Source organism: Capsicum annuum, chromosome 4 (assembly GCF_002878395.1).
Source record: "Capsicum annuum cultivar UCD-10X-F1 chromosome 4, UCD10Xv1.1, whole genome shotgun sequence".
In the NCBI taxonomy this organism is placed as follows: Eukaryota; Viridiplantae; Streptophyta; class Magnoliopsida; order Solanales; family Solanaceae; genus Capsicum; species Capsicum annuum.
The window spans coordinates 31,780,298-31,799,875 of NC_061114.1; positions in this window are offsets into that span (position 1 = coordinate 31,780,298).

Consider the following 19,578-nt stretch of genomic DNA (forward strand, 5'->3'; position numbering starts at 1 on the left):
AGAAGCAAGTTTCCTTATTTTAGCTCTTATGGTGACACTAGTTCAGGAGCATAACGCGACAGCTAATGAAATTTCAAGGCATACTTCTTCACTGTCATTTAGACTTATTTCAAATTTATGAAATCCTCCACCTTTGCCTCCCACAAATACTAAGGAAAGAAGTAATACAAAAAATCACTAGAAAAGTCATCTGACATAGCTGGCTCAACATTATCTCCCCTCTTCTTTTCCCACTTCTTATACCACTGATTTGCCATATTCTTTAGCTGGTATGCGATAAACTCAACTCTCTCAGAGTCAAAGGCATGAAATTCATGGAGAATTTTCTCCATCACATTAATGAAATTTAGAATCTTTCTTAACCTTCGAACCAGTGAAAGTTGGAGGACTCAACCTCATAAATTGGCCAACTCTAGTTACCTCAGAAGATAAAGTAATAGAAGCAACATGCTCATTATGAGAGGCCATCAACTGGGTAAGCAAATGGATCGACTGGCAATACTTAGCATTAGACATATCATCGTAAGGTATCCGAGGAGCGCTTGAGGGAATCAATGGAACTCCATGAGGGAAATCAGAAGCTGGACCTCTAGACCGGGTCTGAACTTTATAAGTAGGATGATCCGTATCCACATTGTCCCACAGAGGGACTGAAGAGATTCCACGAACATCAAATTTTCATGGAGGCATGATCTAAAATACAAAAAATACAATTAGAGGGGATTTCAACATCAAAGACTCTACAACCCGAAAATAAAACAACAAGAAAGGAAAATATTCCTAAATGTCTCGTAGCCTCTCCCTTATAAAGTATGAATCACTGTATACTTATAAAATAAACTCTACTTAACAAGTATTTATGGACACCTAATGATACCAAACCTGGGTTCTGATACTAACTTTGTCATAACCCGAACTAGGGCCTGGCCGTGATGGGTATCTCAAGACCATTGAGGATCGGAGACCACTTCTTTTTTCTAATTAAATAGAATGTGATACACTACTCAGCGAATGAAATCCAAACATATAACAAGATAAAGGATAATAAGCTCAAAAAAATCTAAGTGTATGAACAACCATTACCCAATCCACAATAATATCCATAAAGTCTCTACTAATCCAAAAATAATGTAAGTCGGGACATTCCTCTACCCTACTAATGATAATGACAATGTAAATGTGAAGTTTTCACTTCTAATTTAGGGAAGGGAAACACGTGGAATGATCAAGTCTTTTGGAGAATGAAAGCTCATCACTTTACTGTAAATGACTGACAAACTGAGCCTATCCACCTAATACTGCATAGAAAGAGTAGACTTGCCTTCGGACCCTACATTATGTGGGGATACAACATCTAAAGACGGTTAGTGGGTTGAGATCTAGCACGTAACTCAAGGATAAGGGTAAAGTAATGAAAATTAAAAATTTAATTTAGCTCAATGTATGTCTTCACGTATATGTATGCATATATATATATATATATACACTTATATAAGATGTTGGGATAGGGAAAAAGGATTAATATGATTTTTTTTCAAATATTAACCTGGGTTGTGTAGAATAACTGTCATACTAAGGCACCTACGAGATATATAGGTGTAGCTTTCTCCCAGCTAAAAGGGCCCTAGTGCGTGTAGTTGCATGAACCAGAGGATACTCATATATACATATGCACCATGGGGGACTCAAACTTCCTAGAATATATTAAAGGTAATTTGAGCATCGTGTTATTTAAAATAGGGGACTCGAACCTCCCAATCACATAATAAGGGGGACTCGAATCACCCTGTCATTTAGACCCCCACGTAGACAATTGCGGTTTCCAATATCAGTCCCTTAGGACCTCCACTTTTACTGCCTGACTACACATTCTTCTTTTAAGCCCAATTGAAACACTTTTCACACATTCTCATTCATTAAAATACAAACACACCTTAAGGAATACACTGTTAGTATCGTCATACCAACTACACTTGTAAGGTAACATCATCATGCCATTACAATTTCTATTAACTTGGTGAAAAAAATTCCCTTTGTTCATTAATACAAGGTAGGGAACACCGACTCCCTTTATCATGTAATTATTTTGAAAGTATTTCAATGCAATTATACTCATACTCAAAACCACTTTCAAAAAATAGGGCTAGGGGTTATTACCAATTCAATTGTCAATATTCACAAGATTTGGGGAAATCAGAATACCCTAGTTTATTCAGCATGCCCATGTACCCGACAAGTTTAAAACCATATATAAAGCATGAATAATGCATAATAAAATATGGAAAGACAAATTGAGAAACATTTATTCCAAAAATCTCAACCCATATCAAAACCCATGCTTAAATCCACATAAACAATCATATACTTTTATGCTTAAAGTAAAAAAATTTAAGGATAGAGTCATATGCCTAAAATATCATGAGTTATGGAGAGAATTTGCCCTTGGAAGCTCTAATTGTCCAACCACTTGAAAACCTTAATGTTCTTGCTTGAGAGAATCTGAGTGAGTTTTAAGAAGTTATTTTAATTTATTTTAGAGTGATAATGATTCCCTAAAGGGGTTTTAAGTCATGGGTTATGATTAAGGAAAGAGGAAATTATCCAAAATGCCCTTAGTAAAAAGACTGAATTTTATCACCCAGTCACTATGGGTAACCTTACGACTCATAGGTTACCCTATGACTCATGACACTGTCGTAGACTGGACAGTACCCTATGGGCACCCATACTAGTCTGGTTATAAGTCGTACCATATGAATCGTCAAGGGACCTTATGACTTATAAGGTCCTAATCATAGTTTTAGTAGAAGCTTTGGAATAAAAATTGGTTGCCCAATGATTTGGGCTATACAACTCGTCAAGTGTCTTAACGAATCATAAGGTACAAGTCATAGTCAAAAAATAATACTTGGGAAACACAGTGGGCACCTTATGACTTGGGGTCCTATGACCCATAATGACACCCTATGTCTCGTAGGATGAGTCATAATCTGGGCAATATATCCACAAGTGAAAAAATTTCAAGGACCAAAATTAGAGGTATTTCAATTATAAATATAGCCGTGATCAAGAGGTGTGATAATTAGGGCTACTATTTTGAAGAAAAATGTGAGGTGAATGATGATCCTTGTTTTTATAGTGAGTATGAAGATGGATGATGTGCATCTCCAAAGCCTAGGGATAATACATCTCAAGCTTCTTGTTCTAGTTCTCAAACATGTGGAAGTGGGAATTAAGGTGGATATAGAAGGCATAAGCAGATCTAGAATCTTCTATCTTAAAAAAGATTAGGATCTCAAAATTTATCTTGATTGGGAATGGAAATGCAAAAGGATCTTGAAGGATATTGATATGAGAAAAGTAGAACAACCTACATATGCCATTAAATACATTCAAGGTGCGACATCGAGATGGTGGGAATTTCAATAAAGTCCAATCAAACATGGAGTTCCTTGAAGGAATTTATGAGGTCTATTTTTGTACCAAAAGGGTATACAGAGCTCTACAACTTTGATCCAAGAAGACAAGTATGTGAAAGAAATATGGATATTTGTAGGGTCCCCGAATGCGTTCTTATCCTTAATGATTGGTGTTATTTAAATTACATCACTCCTTCTATGGTAGACTACAGGGATACCTTGAGAGTCCTTGTTCTTCCCATACTTTTTTGAAGGTTATAGAGTTACTGAGAGAGTGAATATTTCTTTTACCCAAGAAGAGTTCTATGAGGAGGTTTGGTGTGACATATTCCCCTTGTAATTTGGACATTTATGCTTGGGTGCCAATTAGTTTGCAAGAAATAAAGTTCTAAATAAGAATAATTGGCCTAAGATTGTAGTGGACCAATAGGTAATCATCTCTTTCCACCCATTCTTCCAAAACCTAAAAAAGATTTTACCATTTAATCCAAGCCTAATAAAAATGAGAGACAAAAGATTTAGACGAGTAAGAGAGTGCAAGGTGGAAATCTAAGAAAGGAAAAAATGAAGGTTGAGAGGAGTGAAGTAATGGGGTTGCCACCAAATCATTCTAGCATTATTTTTCCTTATTTTAGTAAGGACATGTGTATAGGTCCCAATGTGGAAAACGGAGAAAAAGAAGCACCAAAAGAGAAGATTCCCTTTGAATATTTGATTACGACACTTTTAGATACTTCCAAAGCTTTTGGAGGACCTTCATACCAAGGAAAAGAATAATATTCTCAAGAGCTTCGAGGTAGTATATCTAAATCTTGCACTTTAGTACATGTGAATGATGAATGTGTGGCTGGTATCCTATTGAGTGCGAGTAGTATCTTGCCTACATGTGAGTCTCATGATTTGTTACCTCTTGTTGATGATGTACCTGTTGAGAGTGTAGATACACTAGTTGATCATATTGATGACTAAATTGAATCTTCTAGTAAGATCAATTTGAGTCCACCTTGTGTTATAGCCCATGTGATAAATGATGGTGCGTTTACTTGTGAAAATTATGTTAATCATCTTGAGTGTGAAACTAGTCCACTATTTAAGGATGTTTGTGATATGATTAATGAGCTTTAAGTGAGTGATGATGTTAAAAATATTGGTCATTTAAATAGGAGTGATCCTTTAAGCATGTCTCTTAATGAAGATCCTATTGTTTGTTTTGCTTATAAGGATTATTATGTGTTTGAAACTTGTTCAAGACTTGATAATTGTCTTTTTGAGAGTGATCTTACATGTTCTAATTCTTCTTTGAGGATTTATCCTTCTATTTTTAAGTACAATATCTTATTTGAAGATGATAAAATCACTCCTAGTGAATTACCTAGTAGTGTGGATAATGTTAATGACGTAGCTCATCTTGAGGTCTATTTTCTATATAACAACCCACTATGATGTGATAACATTCCTCCTAAAGATTTTAATCTCTTCTTGGAAGATAAGAGTACTCTTAATGGAAAGAAATGTGAAGGATGAAAGGTGATCTTTGTGTACCCATTGACTGCTTTTCTTCGAGTGTTCCAATTCTTTAACATACCCTTGATATTGTTCTTGGGCATCACAGTGAGAATGTTCTTGTGGACACCTTAGATGAAATCATTTTGTATAATATGTTTCTTTAGTTTCTATTTTTTTAAATGCTTATGTTACTGAAGAGAGTATGTCTTTTGTTTTGGTGATACCTTTGGGGGAAAATGTAGTTTAGGAATCAATTTGCATAATACGTGTCTTTAGTCTCTATTTGTTTTTTAAAATGCTTATGTTACTGTAGAGAGTATGTCTTTTGTTTTGGTGATACCTTTGGGGGAAAAATGTAGTCTAGACCCTTGTCTATGGACACTCTATCTATTTGACCTCGATGACAAATTTAGATGTGGTGATTATTATACACCCAACTTGGTTCTGGGTCAAGATGATAAGCAATGTTCGAATAAGGATATTGGTATTCTTCCCTATGATAGAAAGTCTTTCTTGGGGTTCATAATCCACTTAATGGACCCATATTGCGTAAGGGAAAGATCTCCCACAAGATGAGAGCTCTTTAAAGAAAGGGAACAATGAAAGGATCAAAAAGAGTTCACTGTGGTGTTTTTCCCTTATTGACCAAGGTTTCATTACTTGTAGGTCAAAGATTAAGTCTTCTCTTGAAATAACTCTTGTTTAACCCCATTTATATGATACCCTTGTTCATCACTTGTGTAAAATTAATGACCCATTACTCAAAGAAAGTTCTTTGAAAGGGAAAGGTTCTGTGTGCTTAAATGTTTGATTCCATCCTTGCATGTATTATGTGCTAAATATTTTAAGCCAATTGGCATTATTATAGATAATAACATGTTGACTGATGAATTTATGCTTAATTCCTATTTATACTACCTCTTTTCTTATGATGATATCCGTACTAGTCTTGGAATTGTCTTATTGGGAGCTAGGAAACTAGTTGTTGGTCCACTTGATTGAATAATAATGCTTTATAGGTCACTCACATCTTTGACCCCATAAAATACTTGTGGCTTGTTGAATCATTGGTGGTACCATTTTTAATATGGTCTCTTGTAGAAATAATAAAACAACTGTGTCTAAGGCTCTTAAGATGAATATAGTCTTACCTCCTTGTTTTATTGATTCCATTATGACCTTTGAAAGGGGAATGCACCCAAGGCTCTTTGGAACTGTCTTTGATCCATCCTAGCATTTCAAGAGCGGGTCAAAATAGCCCCCAGTGGGCCTTTTCTTGCATTTGGGTCACTTTTGACCCTAATTGTGTAATAATTATCCAAACTATAAATACATGGAAGCTATATTATTTCCTTAGTTTTGTTTTTGACGATGAATGTATGAAAACTCTTGAGAGAGAGAGAGAGATTAAGAGCTTTAAAAAGCATTTGTTGACATTTGTTTAGAAATGGTGGTTGTAAAGACATTTCACTTCCCTTATGGTCAACGTAAGAAATTAGCTGTTTTGTTTGGTTCAATTGATTGAGGATTAATGTTTTAACATGCCATTTGATTTCTTTCAATTCTTTTCATTGTGTTAATCTATCTGTCCTTCTATTAGCTATCCTTTTTCTATTTGTAATTTGATTTTGTTGTTTCTTTAGAATTATTATGTTGTTCTCGTCTTCGTAGGTTACTCTTGTATCATAAAGTAAATCATTTTATCCTAGAAGGATATATTTCATTAACCTCGAGCACTTGAGGGGAATAAATTCCTTAAGGACATACTTTGGTGAACTTGATTCTTTCATTTTTTTCTTGATGGTTATTGTATTTTCCAGCAAATCGTTTGAACTTTATTTTGATAGTTCATAAGTTGTTTTTGAAGTTATTATTGTTAATACGGATTTTGTACCTGAAAAAACAATAATCTTAAGGAATTTAATCATTTGTATTTTTAATTGAGATTAAAACCTTTTTGTTTTCTACTCTATTTGAACTTGATAGTGATTTGAAGATATAAAAACATCATCACGAGTCAAAGATTCATTCGTTTGATGATTTAAAGAATATAAAAACTTCACATCAAACCAGAAATAAGTTGTTTATAATTTAAGACTTTATTGTTATTGTTTGTGATACTAAATTGGTTGTTATATTGTTAAACTAAAATGGCTAATAAATATCAATTCAATGATAGAATGATGAATGTTGCAACCACAAACACTACTACTTTGAGTCGTTCAATTGGTTCTCCTGCCATGGCACTATCAAAAAAGCCACAAAATTTTTTCGGTGTTGATTTCAAACGATGCCAATAGAAGCTGTTGTTTTACTTGACTACCTTATGTTTTCAAAGGTTCATCACGAAAAACGCCTGAATAACCGGAGGAAACTCTAAAAAGGGAACATTTCTTCGTAAATAAAGTTTGACCTCTTAGATTTTTTATGTAAGAATTACATTTTGTGTGGCCTACAAGATGATTTGTACAATGTGTACAACAATATGAGGACCTTGAAGGAACTCTGGGATGCTTTTAAAAAGAAGCATAACAAAGGCTGCCAGAATGAAAAAATTCATTATTGCAAAATTTCTGGACTTCAAGATGGTAGACAATAAATATGTAGTTACCCAAGACCAAGAGTTGCAAGTCATAATCCATGTTCTCCTTGATGAAGGTAGAATTTAATTTAATACCCTTTGTTAAACATTTTAAGAATGTTCTAAATATTCACTTAACCTTGGTTGTATGTTTGGTTATGGATAATGCTTTTAAGTGGTTGCAATAATCAAGAAGTTACCACCTTTGTTGAAGGACATCAAAAGCTACTTGAAGCATAAACATAAGGAGATGTATGTTGAAGATATCATTGTGAGGTTAAAGATGAAAAAGGATAATAAAGCAACTGAAAAGAGGTCTTGTGGGAATTGTACAATGAATGGAGCATATATTATGGAAGATGATGGTCACAAATTGATTTCACGAGTCATGATAGCACCTACTCTATCCCACTAGTATGTAAGCCAAATGGTAGCCCAGAACAACAAGTAATGGGCTTATTGGTGGAACATAGCATAAATGTCAAAAGTATGAAAGTAAATAAATTACAAGCCATAGAACATAAGAATAAAAACATAACTAAAGAGAAATAAAGAGAAGAGTAACAACATCCTACGACCTAGTAAGGTCGGTACAAAATCAACTAGCAAAGAATCAGAGTACTATTAATATCAAATAACAATAGTCTCAAAACAAAGATACCATCCAAAACTAAAAGATGAAGAGACGTTTAACTTTGGCTCTGATAGCTCACTCGATCTCCAAACTCTGACCAGTACTATCACAACATCAACGATGGATGCTATAACTCGGATCTGCACTAAAAAGGTATATAAGTGTAGTATGAGTACCAAAGTAATGGGTACTCAATAGGCATGATTGACCGATCGATTTAAATCACTATATAAATACAATAAAATGTGAGATAACAAGCTAAGTTAAGGGAAAAGGGAAAACCTGGAGTGATGCTCCAAATACTAAATGTAAACAATCAAAGTAATAGTAATACATAACTATTTCTTGCATAACTTGGTCCCCATAAGCCCAAAAGATGCAAATATAATTAAGCAACCCAATGCAATCCCCCATAAGCTCGGCGGATACAATCAAGAAGAAGTAATGACTTTATGATCATAGAACATCCTAGCCACAAAACAATAATTGTAGATCTTCTCATACCATAAACACCAAACTCAAATAGATTCCACAACCATCATAACTAACCTCTCAATACGGGACTTAAACCGGATAGTATCTCACATGCCAAAATTGAACCAAACATAATATCATGAATACTAGATTTGAATCAAAAGTAATATCACCATGTGCCTGACTTGAACCGGTCTTAATATCATACTTTGCTGGAATTGAATTAGTCTTAACATCTCTCAAGTGAAATCCTAGAATAAGCCATAATATATCTAATTCTCATCAGCCCAAAAATGTAAATAGTATAACGTATAAGGACCTATTGAGTCTATAATGAGCTAATAGTAATCTTAGGCTAAGGTGGGTGGAAGGGGCCCACTTCAAATCTCGAAAGTTCATTTTAAGAAAAATTCTATACTGAACTAAGCTAAGGTGTTAAATCCCACTACAAGGTGCTAAATAAGCGTCATTTCATCCTAAGATAGAAATTCTAACTAAGGAATGGGTGGTTAAGTAGAGTAAACCTAATTATGGTCCCTTAATCGGCTAAATAATCCTAGCCATACTAAATATGCTTCCAAGTCCTAATTTCTGACCCAAAACTAGCATAATATTATGTCGATACTATAATCAATCCCAATCTAAGAGAGAGGTAATCCTAGCCTACCTGAGCATTAAAGAAAGCCCGATAAAGTCTACTATATTAGCAATTTTTTCTTCCAAGATGCTTCCGCACGATGACACTCTTTCAAAATAGTAATCTATGTGTTAATACGAGAACAACAATATATCTATGGTATTTTTATGCTTTGAGTCTAAAATTAAGTTAAAATCCTATGTGGGTCTCGCTTGCAGAATTGCACTTTAAAAGCTGTCAACACGTACCTCTATGCTCAAGGATCATTTACTCTCAAGAATGGATAAATTCTGAGCCAAAATGATACCACAATTAACTTATCCAAGAAATAGGGATTCGTGACTAAATGTAACACCCCAAATTTGGTACCCAAAACGTTACACGGTGCTCATGACCCTAAAGGACCACAAGCTAACCCATGATTGATATCTATAAATGAGCATTGAAAAATATACTGTAAATATGCAGAATATAAGCTGTAAGGCCATAAGGTTCAAAACTAAACTAATACTGAATGTAGAATAATGTCAGAAATGGGGTATAAAAAAATACCCAAAAAAATTTGAAATAAACTGTCTGAAAACATGCTGTAGTCTGAAAGCCTTTAAACTGTGGAGTTGATGGGACATGTCCCCAACTAACTCTAATTACTAAAATAAACTGAAAACTGATCATCATGTCCTCGAAGGATGAGGACTCACTGGAAACTCTGATAGTTGAATTGGGATGCTACTGGTTCTCTGGAGCTCATGTTTCTAAACCTATGGTATAAGACACCATAAATCTAATGCGTTAGTACTTTGAATTTACTAGTATGCAAGTGAGGTAGGCTGAATGCAATAGGTTCATATGCATGAACAATACTAACTGACTAACTAACATGAACGTGAAAATACATGCATACATACGTAACTATAACTGAGATCATGATAGGACTGGATACTGAATTCTAACTACTGAGTCTACTGACATTGACATCTGGGTCATTGATGAGTGAGAAACTTATATTGTACTACTAAATACTGAGGGACTGATACTATGTTACTGATATATTGATAACTGTGTCTGACAGTTCTAATTATGAAGAACTGGTCTAGTTGACTGTATCTGATAGCCCTAAAGCTGAATGTTAATAACATAAGTTCTAATAACTGATATAACTAATAACATGAGTGACTATATGTGGTAGTCCTAAACCTGATGGAACTAGTTGAGTTCTGTACTGTATCTAAGTAACTGAATCAGACATCAGTCCTATCTAGCGGGTGATCTCTACATCTGATGATACTGATACTGATTGACCATAGTTGAGATCAGTCCTGTCCGGTGGATGATCCCGGGGTCTATTAATAATAATAGTAAGGATTGACTGTATCTGACAGTCCTAAATCTATACTACTGAGCAAAATTGACTGTATCTGGCAGTTCTAACTCTATAACTGAAACTGTGGGATGTATTCATCTAATCGACATGCTCAATACTAAGCTAACTGGGTCCAACCTTTAACCCCGGATGGAAGGGTGTTAGTACCGCGCCACTGATAATGACAACTGCTGTGGAGTCAGTCCTAATCTAGTGGGTGATCCTTGGATTAGTCCTATACATTTAAATGCGCTAACGAGTGATCCCTGAGTATGTCAGTCCTATCTAATGGGTGACATCTCATACCTACGCTGGCTACATAGTTTTAGAACTTAGGGATTACTTCTAAGGATGTCAGTCCTATATAGCCGGTGAGCCCCCATCCCTAGGCTCACTCGGTGCTGAATCCTACTCCCATCTAAAAGATACTGAACTGATTAATTGAACTGAGCTGATTAACTAACTGAACTAATACTAGTGGTATTGTATAGTGGAGCTAAACTGAATTTACTAAGTTCCATTGACTGACGGAATGTACCGAGTTCTGAGGACTGACTAAGAATACTGAAGTTACTAAGATTGACTGGGAATATTGAGGTTACTGAGATTATTAATAAAAGGTTGGTTAAGGACATTGCTTTCCAGTTATAGTCGATATAATGAAACCACTACTAATAGCCTTGGTTAATAATAAATGAAATAATGGTTTGGTTGGTTGGTAATGGTTTTAATTAGGCAATGGCATGGTGTGATAGCTAATCGTGAAGGTGTGAGTCCAGTGGACGAACACTAGGAATTGATATTTGCCTATATGAGGATTTGTCATGGTGACCATCTATGATACTTACGAGGTATACAAGAATCCTTTAAGTGCACAGTACATATATATCATAGAGAGCGAAGGGTACTCAAGAATCCCCTTCTCCTATGGTATCTCCAATTCGTGTGGCTACACACATCGAGGCCCGTTTAGAGGGTTACACAAGACCCATATAGCCCATGGTGGATTATTACGGTTAATCTACACATACCCAAGTTAATAGGTTTAAGTGTATGTTAAACCTGGTTCCTTCTTCCCAGCATGGTTATATATATGTATGTATGTTTGGTTCTGGATGGATATGGTTGGTTTACTTGGCTTTAAAAGTTGGCCTTATTTTATACTTATCCTGAGTACTTGCTAGCGTTCACCCGCTAACCCATTTTCAGGCGGCAGTATCCCCATGTGAAGTAGGAACTGACCATTCTACTCCCCCTTCTTAGTGATTGGATTCGGGATCAGTTATTGGATTGAAGTTGTAAGTTTCAATATTCTAAAAGACTCTATTGCAATTATGGACATCTTTACATACTTTGGTCATTGCATGGATATTGGTATTTTTCTATGGTTGGGGTCATGTCCCAACTAGATATTATTTTTATTTTAGTTAGAGACTTTGTGTGACTACTATAGGTTGGAATGGGTGGTGTCGGTATTGGTGTCATCCTTTGTATTGGCATTGTATTAGGACTGATATTGTTTGACTAAATTTATGATTGTTCCATCCTTTTATGTTATGTTATGGACATAAACTTGGTTTTTATACTGGTTTGGTTATGGTTGTATGTGGTACTGGATGGTTGGACTTGTTTAGGTTGGTCATGGTTATAGACCTATCCTCGGGTCTGGAATCATAATAAACACTATTTTGTTATATATTTGAAATTCATCCGACTTGGGGTATGGTATTTGGAGGTTGGGTTGGGTAACGGGGGTGGTCCCTAGTCCTGGATGGTCTTGGGATGCCTATTACGATAAAGCCCTAGTTTGGGTTATGTCATGTTTGTTTCTGATTGTTCACAACCAAAAGCATTTGAGTTGTTTTACTATTCTACTATTCACATCAAAATCTCCCCATTTAGTTTCTGTACAACCCGATGATTTTTATAAGTTTGAGAAATAGATCCACGTGTTCCCTATGGGTTCGAACCCAACCTAGTTGGATTACTATATTTTGCATCGACCTCTTTATTTTCAATTAGAGGTGTATCCTTGTGCAATATCAATATTTTGGTGCCATTGCCAGAGAATACGGTGTTGAGCTATTGATTGAAGTTGTTAAAGTTTTCAGGTTTGGTTTTCTATTTTTAGTTGGGTGTATGCCTGTATATGCCTATCACAAGGAGTAGATTCAGTCCTTTACTCTCACTTGATCTAGATACAAAGAGAATCCTATAGCTGACTCATTGGATGACTAAACACAAAAATGAAGTTAATCTTGATGGGGTTTGGAAAAACCCAAATGATTTGCCTCCTTCTCCTCCTAGTGTATTTAGGAGAGAATGGATAGAACCACTAACAGACTATTAGTAGAAGAAGCAACTAATTATAGGAGGGAAACAAAAGCTCATAGGGTAGCTTAGGAGGCAGAGCTAGCGAGATAGAGAACAAGAGTAGACTATTATAAGCAGACCTAAATGGAAATCGACATAGAGATAGAAGGGGTAGAGCACAAGTAATCTAAGCCTATCATTACTTACTGCCATATAATAATCCTTACAAGAACTTTGGTTATGTTGATCCTACTAAGATCGGAGTAATCATTCCTTCTGCTTGTCCATCGGGTATGAAGTTTAAGATTACTAGCGCTATGATCCACTGTTGAATTTGAAAGGTGTGTTTTCAGGCTTGACGACTAATGACGCAAACATGCCCATCTCACAGATTTTATTAGAATCTACATTTCATACACTATACCTTGGTTAGATTAGGAAGCACTAAGAGTCAGGCTGTTCCCTTTTTCTTTGACTGGTGAAGCTACATTATGGTTGGGGGAACTTTCTCGAGGATCAATTACTACTTAAAATGAGTTGCGAATGCAGTTTTTAGATTATTTCTTCCGTTCTTCCAGAATATTATAATTGAAAGATGAGATATATAACTTTAGGTAGTTACATTCTGAGTTGATGTATGAGGCATGGTTTTGTTTTAAGAAGTTAATGATGGTACCTAATCATAGAATATTAGGGATAAATTTTCTTAAAATATTTTATCGAGCCCTAAATTCCAATTTCGGAGGTATGAAAGATATAATTACTGGTGGAGCATTCATGCGTCTGCACTGGGAAGAAGCATCAGATATTTTAGACCAGATCTCTCTCACCAATCGAGGATGGCATACTTGGGAGGAAGAGAAAGGAGTTGCCCTTTACGCCATTAGGGCTTCTAGTTAGGACAAATTGGTAAATGATTCAGTGGCAAAAAAGGTTGCACAACTTAGAACTAAGATTGGGTTACTGACGAAGCAATTTGCGGAAATAAATTCAAAGAAGGTAAATGCAGCTGGCTCACAAATTAAGGCCTCTAGATCATATGATTCTGACATAAAAGAAGAAACAAAGTATCTACACAGAGTGTTGGTGAGTTTTCAAGCCAAGGTCCAAGGGTCTAACTAAGACACTTGGAACTCTAGGCAAAGTAATCAAGGTCGTAATTACTACAGGGATACGTACATAGATCAGAGTAGAGAGCGTGATGGTGACTGGATAAGAAAGGATGATTAGAAAGAGAAAGGTGGTGCATATGTTCCACTAGGCAGTTTTGGCACTAAGTTGAGGATGGAGGCTATGTTGTCTAAGCTAGTGAAGGGTCAGGAAAATTAGGAAATTAACTTAAAGAGATTAGGAAAGACATCTCAGGATTGACCCAGAAGGTTAGAGTGGCATGCTAATGTGATAAAGCAATTAGAGCAGTAGTTTGAACAAATTCCTACAACCCTAAATCTAAGGCATCTAGGTACCCTTCTGAGCAATATAATTCAGAATCCAAAAAATAATAGCCATTGTCTAGCCATCACCACTTAAAGTAGTAAGACAATAATTGATCCCCCTGTGCCTATTGTTGATGAGTTGAGGAATGATAGTGTTGTGAGTGATAAGATACCTAAATAAGAATTAGAAAAGTCAATAGATATTGATCATAGTGCTGAGAAGGACAAGGGTAAGGGTAAGGTCGATGAGCCTAAAGTAAAGACAATTCCATGACCTCCCCCATCTTTTTGTCAAAGGTTGAGAAATAAGAAATACTAAGGAAAATATCAAAAGTTCCTATTAATATTAAAGGAAATGTCAATATACATTCCTTTTGTAGAAGCTTTGGAGCAGATGCCTAGCTACATGAATTTTATGAAAAACTTGGTTACTAAGAAGCGGATGATGAGTTTGGAGCTCGCTAATAATGTGTACCATTGTAGCACTGTGGCTTTCTGATTGTTGGTGAATAAAAAGAAGGACCCCAGACCATTCACTCTTTCATGCACTATTGGGTCTTTCAACTTCTTTCGGGCTTTATGAGCATTGAGAGCCAGTATCAAACTCAAGTCATTCGTTGTTTACATGTAGTTGGAGTTGGGGGCAACAAAACCTACATTTATAAAGCTATTGATGGTTGATCGGACTTTAAGAAATCACTTGGTATTTTCTATGATGTATAGGTGAGGGTTGCATACTTTATATTTCCTATTGACTTAGTGGTATTGGACTGAGAGGTGGACTTTGAAGTCCCAATTATCTTGGGAAGGCCTTTCGTAACTATTGAAAGGCCTTGAATGGCATAAAGATGAGGCAGATACGTTTAGACTGAATAATTAGAAAGTTACTTTTAATGTGTGCTAGTCTATATTGCAAGTAAAGGAGTTAAGAGTGGTGTCAGTTATTGATGTTAATGAGGATAATATAGATACTATGCCTATTGTAGAGAGGCTTGGGGTTGAGGCATTAGCAACAGTCATTATAAATTTTAACAGCGATAACATCAAAGAACATGATGAGATGATTGATATATTACATGGTAGAGGTTCTTACAATTGTCCTACAAAAAAGCTAGACCTTGATTTGTAGAATATAACCACACCTCCTGCGTGACCATCCATTGAGGAGCCACAAGTTTTGGAATCAAAGGCACTCCTATCTCACTTATGGTATGCATTCTTGGGGGTTGGCAATACCTTACCAATTATTATTGATGCAGATTTGGTGTAGACATAGGTTGAAGAATTGATATCAGTGTTATAGAGGTTCAAGAGGGTCATTGGATGGACCATAAAATATACTATGGGAATTTTACCCGATATTTGCATACATAAGATACAACTTGAACCAGAGTGTATTCCCAGCATTAAGCATCAAGGTTTATTGAATCCTCATATATAAGAGGTTATAAAAAAGGAAATAATCAAGTTTTTATATGGCTGAATGGTTTACCCCATTGCGTACAGTAAGTGGATTAGCCTGGTTCAATGTGTGTCAGAGAAGGGTGTAATCACAGTGGTTGCCGCCAAGAAGAATAAACTAGTTCCCATGAGACTAGTCACTAGTTGGAGAGTTTGCATGGATTATAGAAATATGAATACTTAGACCCAAAAGGAACATTTCCCTATATTGTTCATGGATCAGATGCTCGATAGACTAGCAGAAAGGGGTTGGTATTATTTTCTTGGCGGGTACTCGAGATATAATTAGATCATTGTTGCACTTAAGGGCCAGGAAAAGATGACTTTTACTTGTCCCTATGGGAATTTTACATTTAAGAGAATGTCATTAGGATATGGAATGCTCTTTCCACCTTTCAACGATGCATGGTGTCTATATTCTCTAACATGGTGAATACAATTAAGGTATTCATAATGATTTTTGGATCATTGCAGGCATTTTTGATGATTGTTTGGCCTATCTGGTCAACATACTACAGAGATGTGAAGAGTTTAATCTGGTATTAAATTGGGGAAAGTGTCATTTTATGGTAAAAGAAGGTACTATTCTCAGGCACAAAATCTCAAAATGGGGTATTGAGGTGGACAGAGCAAAAATTGAGGTAATTGAAAAGTTACCACCACCAGTGTCAATTAAAGGTATCTGAAGTTTTTTGGGCCATGTAGGCTTTTATAGGTGGTTTATCAAGGACTTCTCTAAAATTGCATGCCCTTTATGTAAGATTTTAGGGAAAGAGGTCAAATTTGTATTTGATGAGGCATGTCTCAAGTCCTTTGAGTGACTTAAGGATCGATTGATCTTATTTTCTATCATTGTGTCCCCTGATTCATCTTTACTGGTTGAGGTTATAAGTGATGCTAGTGGAGTGGCCTTGGGTGCTGTCCTAGGCTAAAGATGCGAGAAAATCCTTCATTCGATTTATTATGCCAACAAGGCATTAAATCACGCATAGAAAAACTATAGTCACTGAGAAAGAGTTACTTGCAATAGTTTTTGCCTTTGAAAAATTCTATTACTATTTGAGAGGGCCCAAAGTTATAGTTTACATAGATCATATAGCTTTGAGGTACCTACTATCGATTAAAGATGCAAAACCATGGTTTATACATTGGGTCCTCTTGTTGCAAGAATTTAACTTTGAGGTGAAAGACCGAAAGGGCACAAAGAACTAGGTTGTTGATCAGTTGTCTCGCCGTGTGGAGGAGGAAATGCAAGAATTAGTGGATAAGCTTGACATAGATAAAACTTTTCTAGATGAGCGGGTCCTGACAGCATCTCAAGACTTAACTCCTAGTTTGCCAATTTTCCCAACTATTTTGCAAGTGATCTTATTCCAGAAGACCTATCATTCCAGTAGTACAATAGATTTATGCATGACCTGAGAAAGTTCTTCTAGGATAAGCCATATCTCTTTTAGATTTGTGTGGATGGTGCAATTTGGAGGTGTAACCTCCAGGTGGGGATGATGAGCATTCTTAAAGCTTATCGTTCATCACAAGTTGGGGGTCATCATAGTGGTACCCACACAACCCACAAAATCCTACTGTGTGGGTATTATTGGCCTACTATATATAAGGTTGCACATGATTTTGCCCAAGATGGTGACTAGTGTTAGTGTCAAGGCAATATTTCATGGAGACATGAACTCCCCATGACACCTATCTTAGTGCTGGAGTTATTTAATGTATGGGGGATTGATTTCATGGGTCCATTCATGAGCTCCTATGGAATAAAGTATATTTTGGTGGCGGTTGACTATGATTTAAAATGGGTGGTGTCAGTTGCAGTTCCAAACAATAAAGGTAGAAGTGTCACTGCATTTCTGAAGAAAAACATCTTTTCTTGATTTGGCACTCCACGTGCGATTATTAGTGATGGTGGGTCCAACTTTTGCAATTGTCTATTTAAGGTCTTACTTGATAAATATTGTGTAAAGCATGAGGTGGCAACACCTTATCATCCTCGGACAAGTGGGCAGGTTTAGGTCTTCAATTGAGAGATCAAGTCCATATTCGCAAAAATAGTGAATGCCAACAGGACTAACAGGTTAAGGAAGTTAGATGATGCTTTGTGGACCTACCAGATGGATTTTAATACCCCATAGGTTCCTTTGCTTATCATCGTTTGTACGTTAAGGCATGCCACTTGCCGGTCAAACTTGATCATAAGGCACTATGGGCATTGAAAAGGATAAATTTTGAGTGGCATAATGCAACTAAGTTGAGATTGAAAGAGGTGAATGAGTTGAATAAATTTTTACTCCATGCTTATGCGAGTTATGCTATATACAAAGAAAGAATGAAATTGTATCATGACAATAAAATCGAAAAAGTGTTTAATCCTAGTGATTTGGTCCTGTTGTATATTTCAAGAATTTGCTTATTTCCTAGCAAGTTAAATTCTTGGTGGTCTGGACTATTCACCGTGGTTAGGTATTCTGTCATGGAGCTGCAGAGCTGACGATAGAAGGTGAAGTCCCATTCAAAGTAAATAGGTAGTGTGTGAAGCATATTTGGTAATCTTGATGAAATAAATGTAGTTGATAAGGTCAGCCTTAGCAAAGTATGAGTATCCAAGGAAAATGAGTAGTACCACGATGGTGAATCTGGTGCTCATTGGAAGGAAACCTAAGGTATCTTGGTATTTTTGCATCGATGTTAGTTCTGGACTCCTAGTGTGTCCTAAGTATGTCCTCATTTCCTTGATTTATATTTTTGTCACCTATTAGATACAATGTGTGGTATTTTAGTTGGGGTGAGGTATACTATAGCGTCGCAAGTTTTTGTTTCCATGCTTCTTTTCTTATCGACCGTGGTATGGTTGTAGAACTTGAATTTCTAGGGAAATAATTGTGTCATATTGTGTTTTTTTCGTATTATGTTGTATTTTTGTGTAACTAAGATATTTTTTAGCATCTGGTCAGTTAATGGTAGTTGATGTACTTTGTTTTGATTTCTGAGAAAATAGATACCCTTCTGATAAATTTATTTTTGAACTGTGTGATGTGTATATATGTTTGACCATTATGAATCTTGTTATGGAACTAGAATTACGGACATAATAATCATAGCCAACAATTGCATGAATCCGATAGGTAGTAGTTGTGCTGCAACCCTGTGCCATGTGTGCGTGAGATACTACTTAGTTCCTTTTGTGTGTTGAATCAAAAACTTGCCCAGTTAGTCTTTCCTAGGTTGTACCATAGTCGGTTGGGAAAAGATCATAGGCAATTTTTGAAATAAGTATACTTTTAGCCTAAATAACCTTCCAAATGTCAATAAGAATCCCTCCCTTGATCACTATTTTGAGTCTATATAGACTATTTTTTTTGTTTCTCCTTTCACTATTTTGAGTCTATTTAGACTATTTTTTTTGTTTCTCCTTTCACCTTCCTATTTTGATTACAATGAACCTATTTTCGCCTTGGTCCTCCGTGGATATTGTGCACCTCAACTCAGGTAAATCCTAAGCTGAGGGTGGCTATCATAGGGGTGCGTAATGAGAAGTGTATAAGAAGAAGGGTAAATAAGAGAAAAGAAATTAGGGTTGGGTGTGGTACAAAAAATCAAAAGAAAATAAAAAAATTGCAAAAGAAAATTTAAAAAGTAAAAGAAAGAATAAAAGAAACCTCACCTAACATGAATGTGCAATAAAAGAATAAAAAGGGAGAAATAAGGGTAGAATAAAAGAAGATTGGTTAAGTGGAACCCAAAA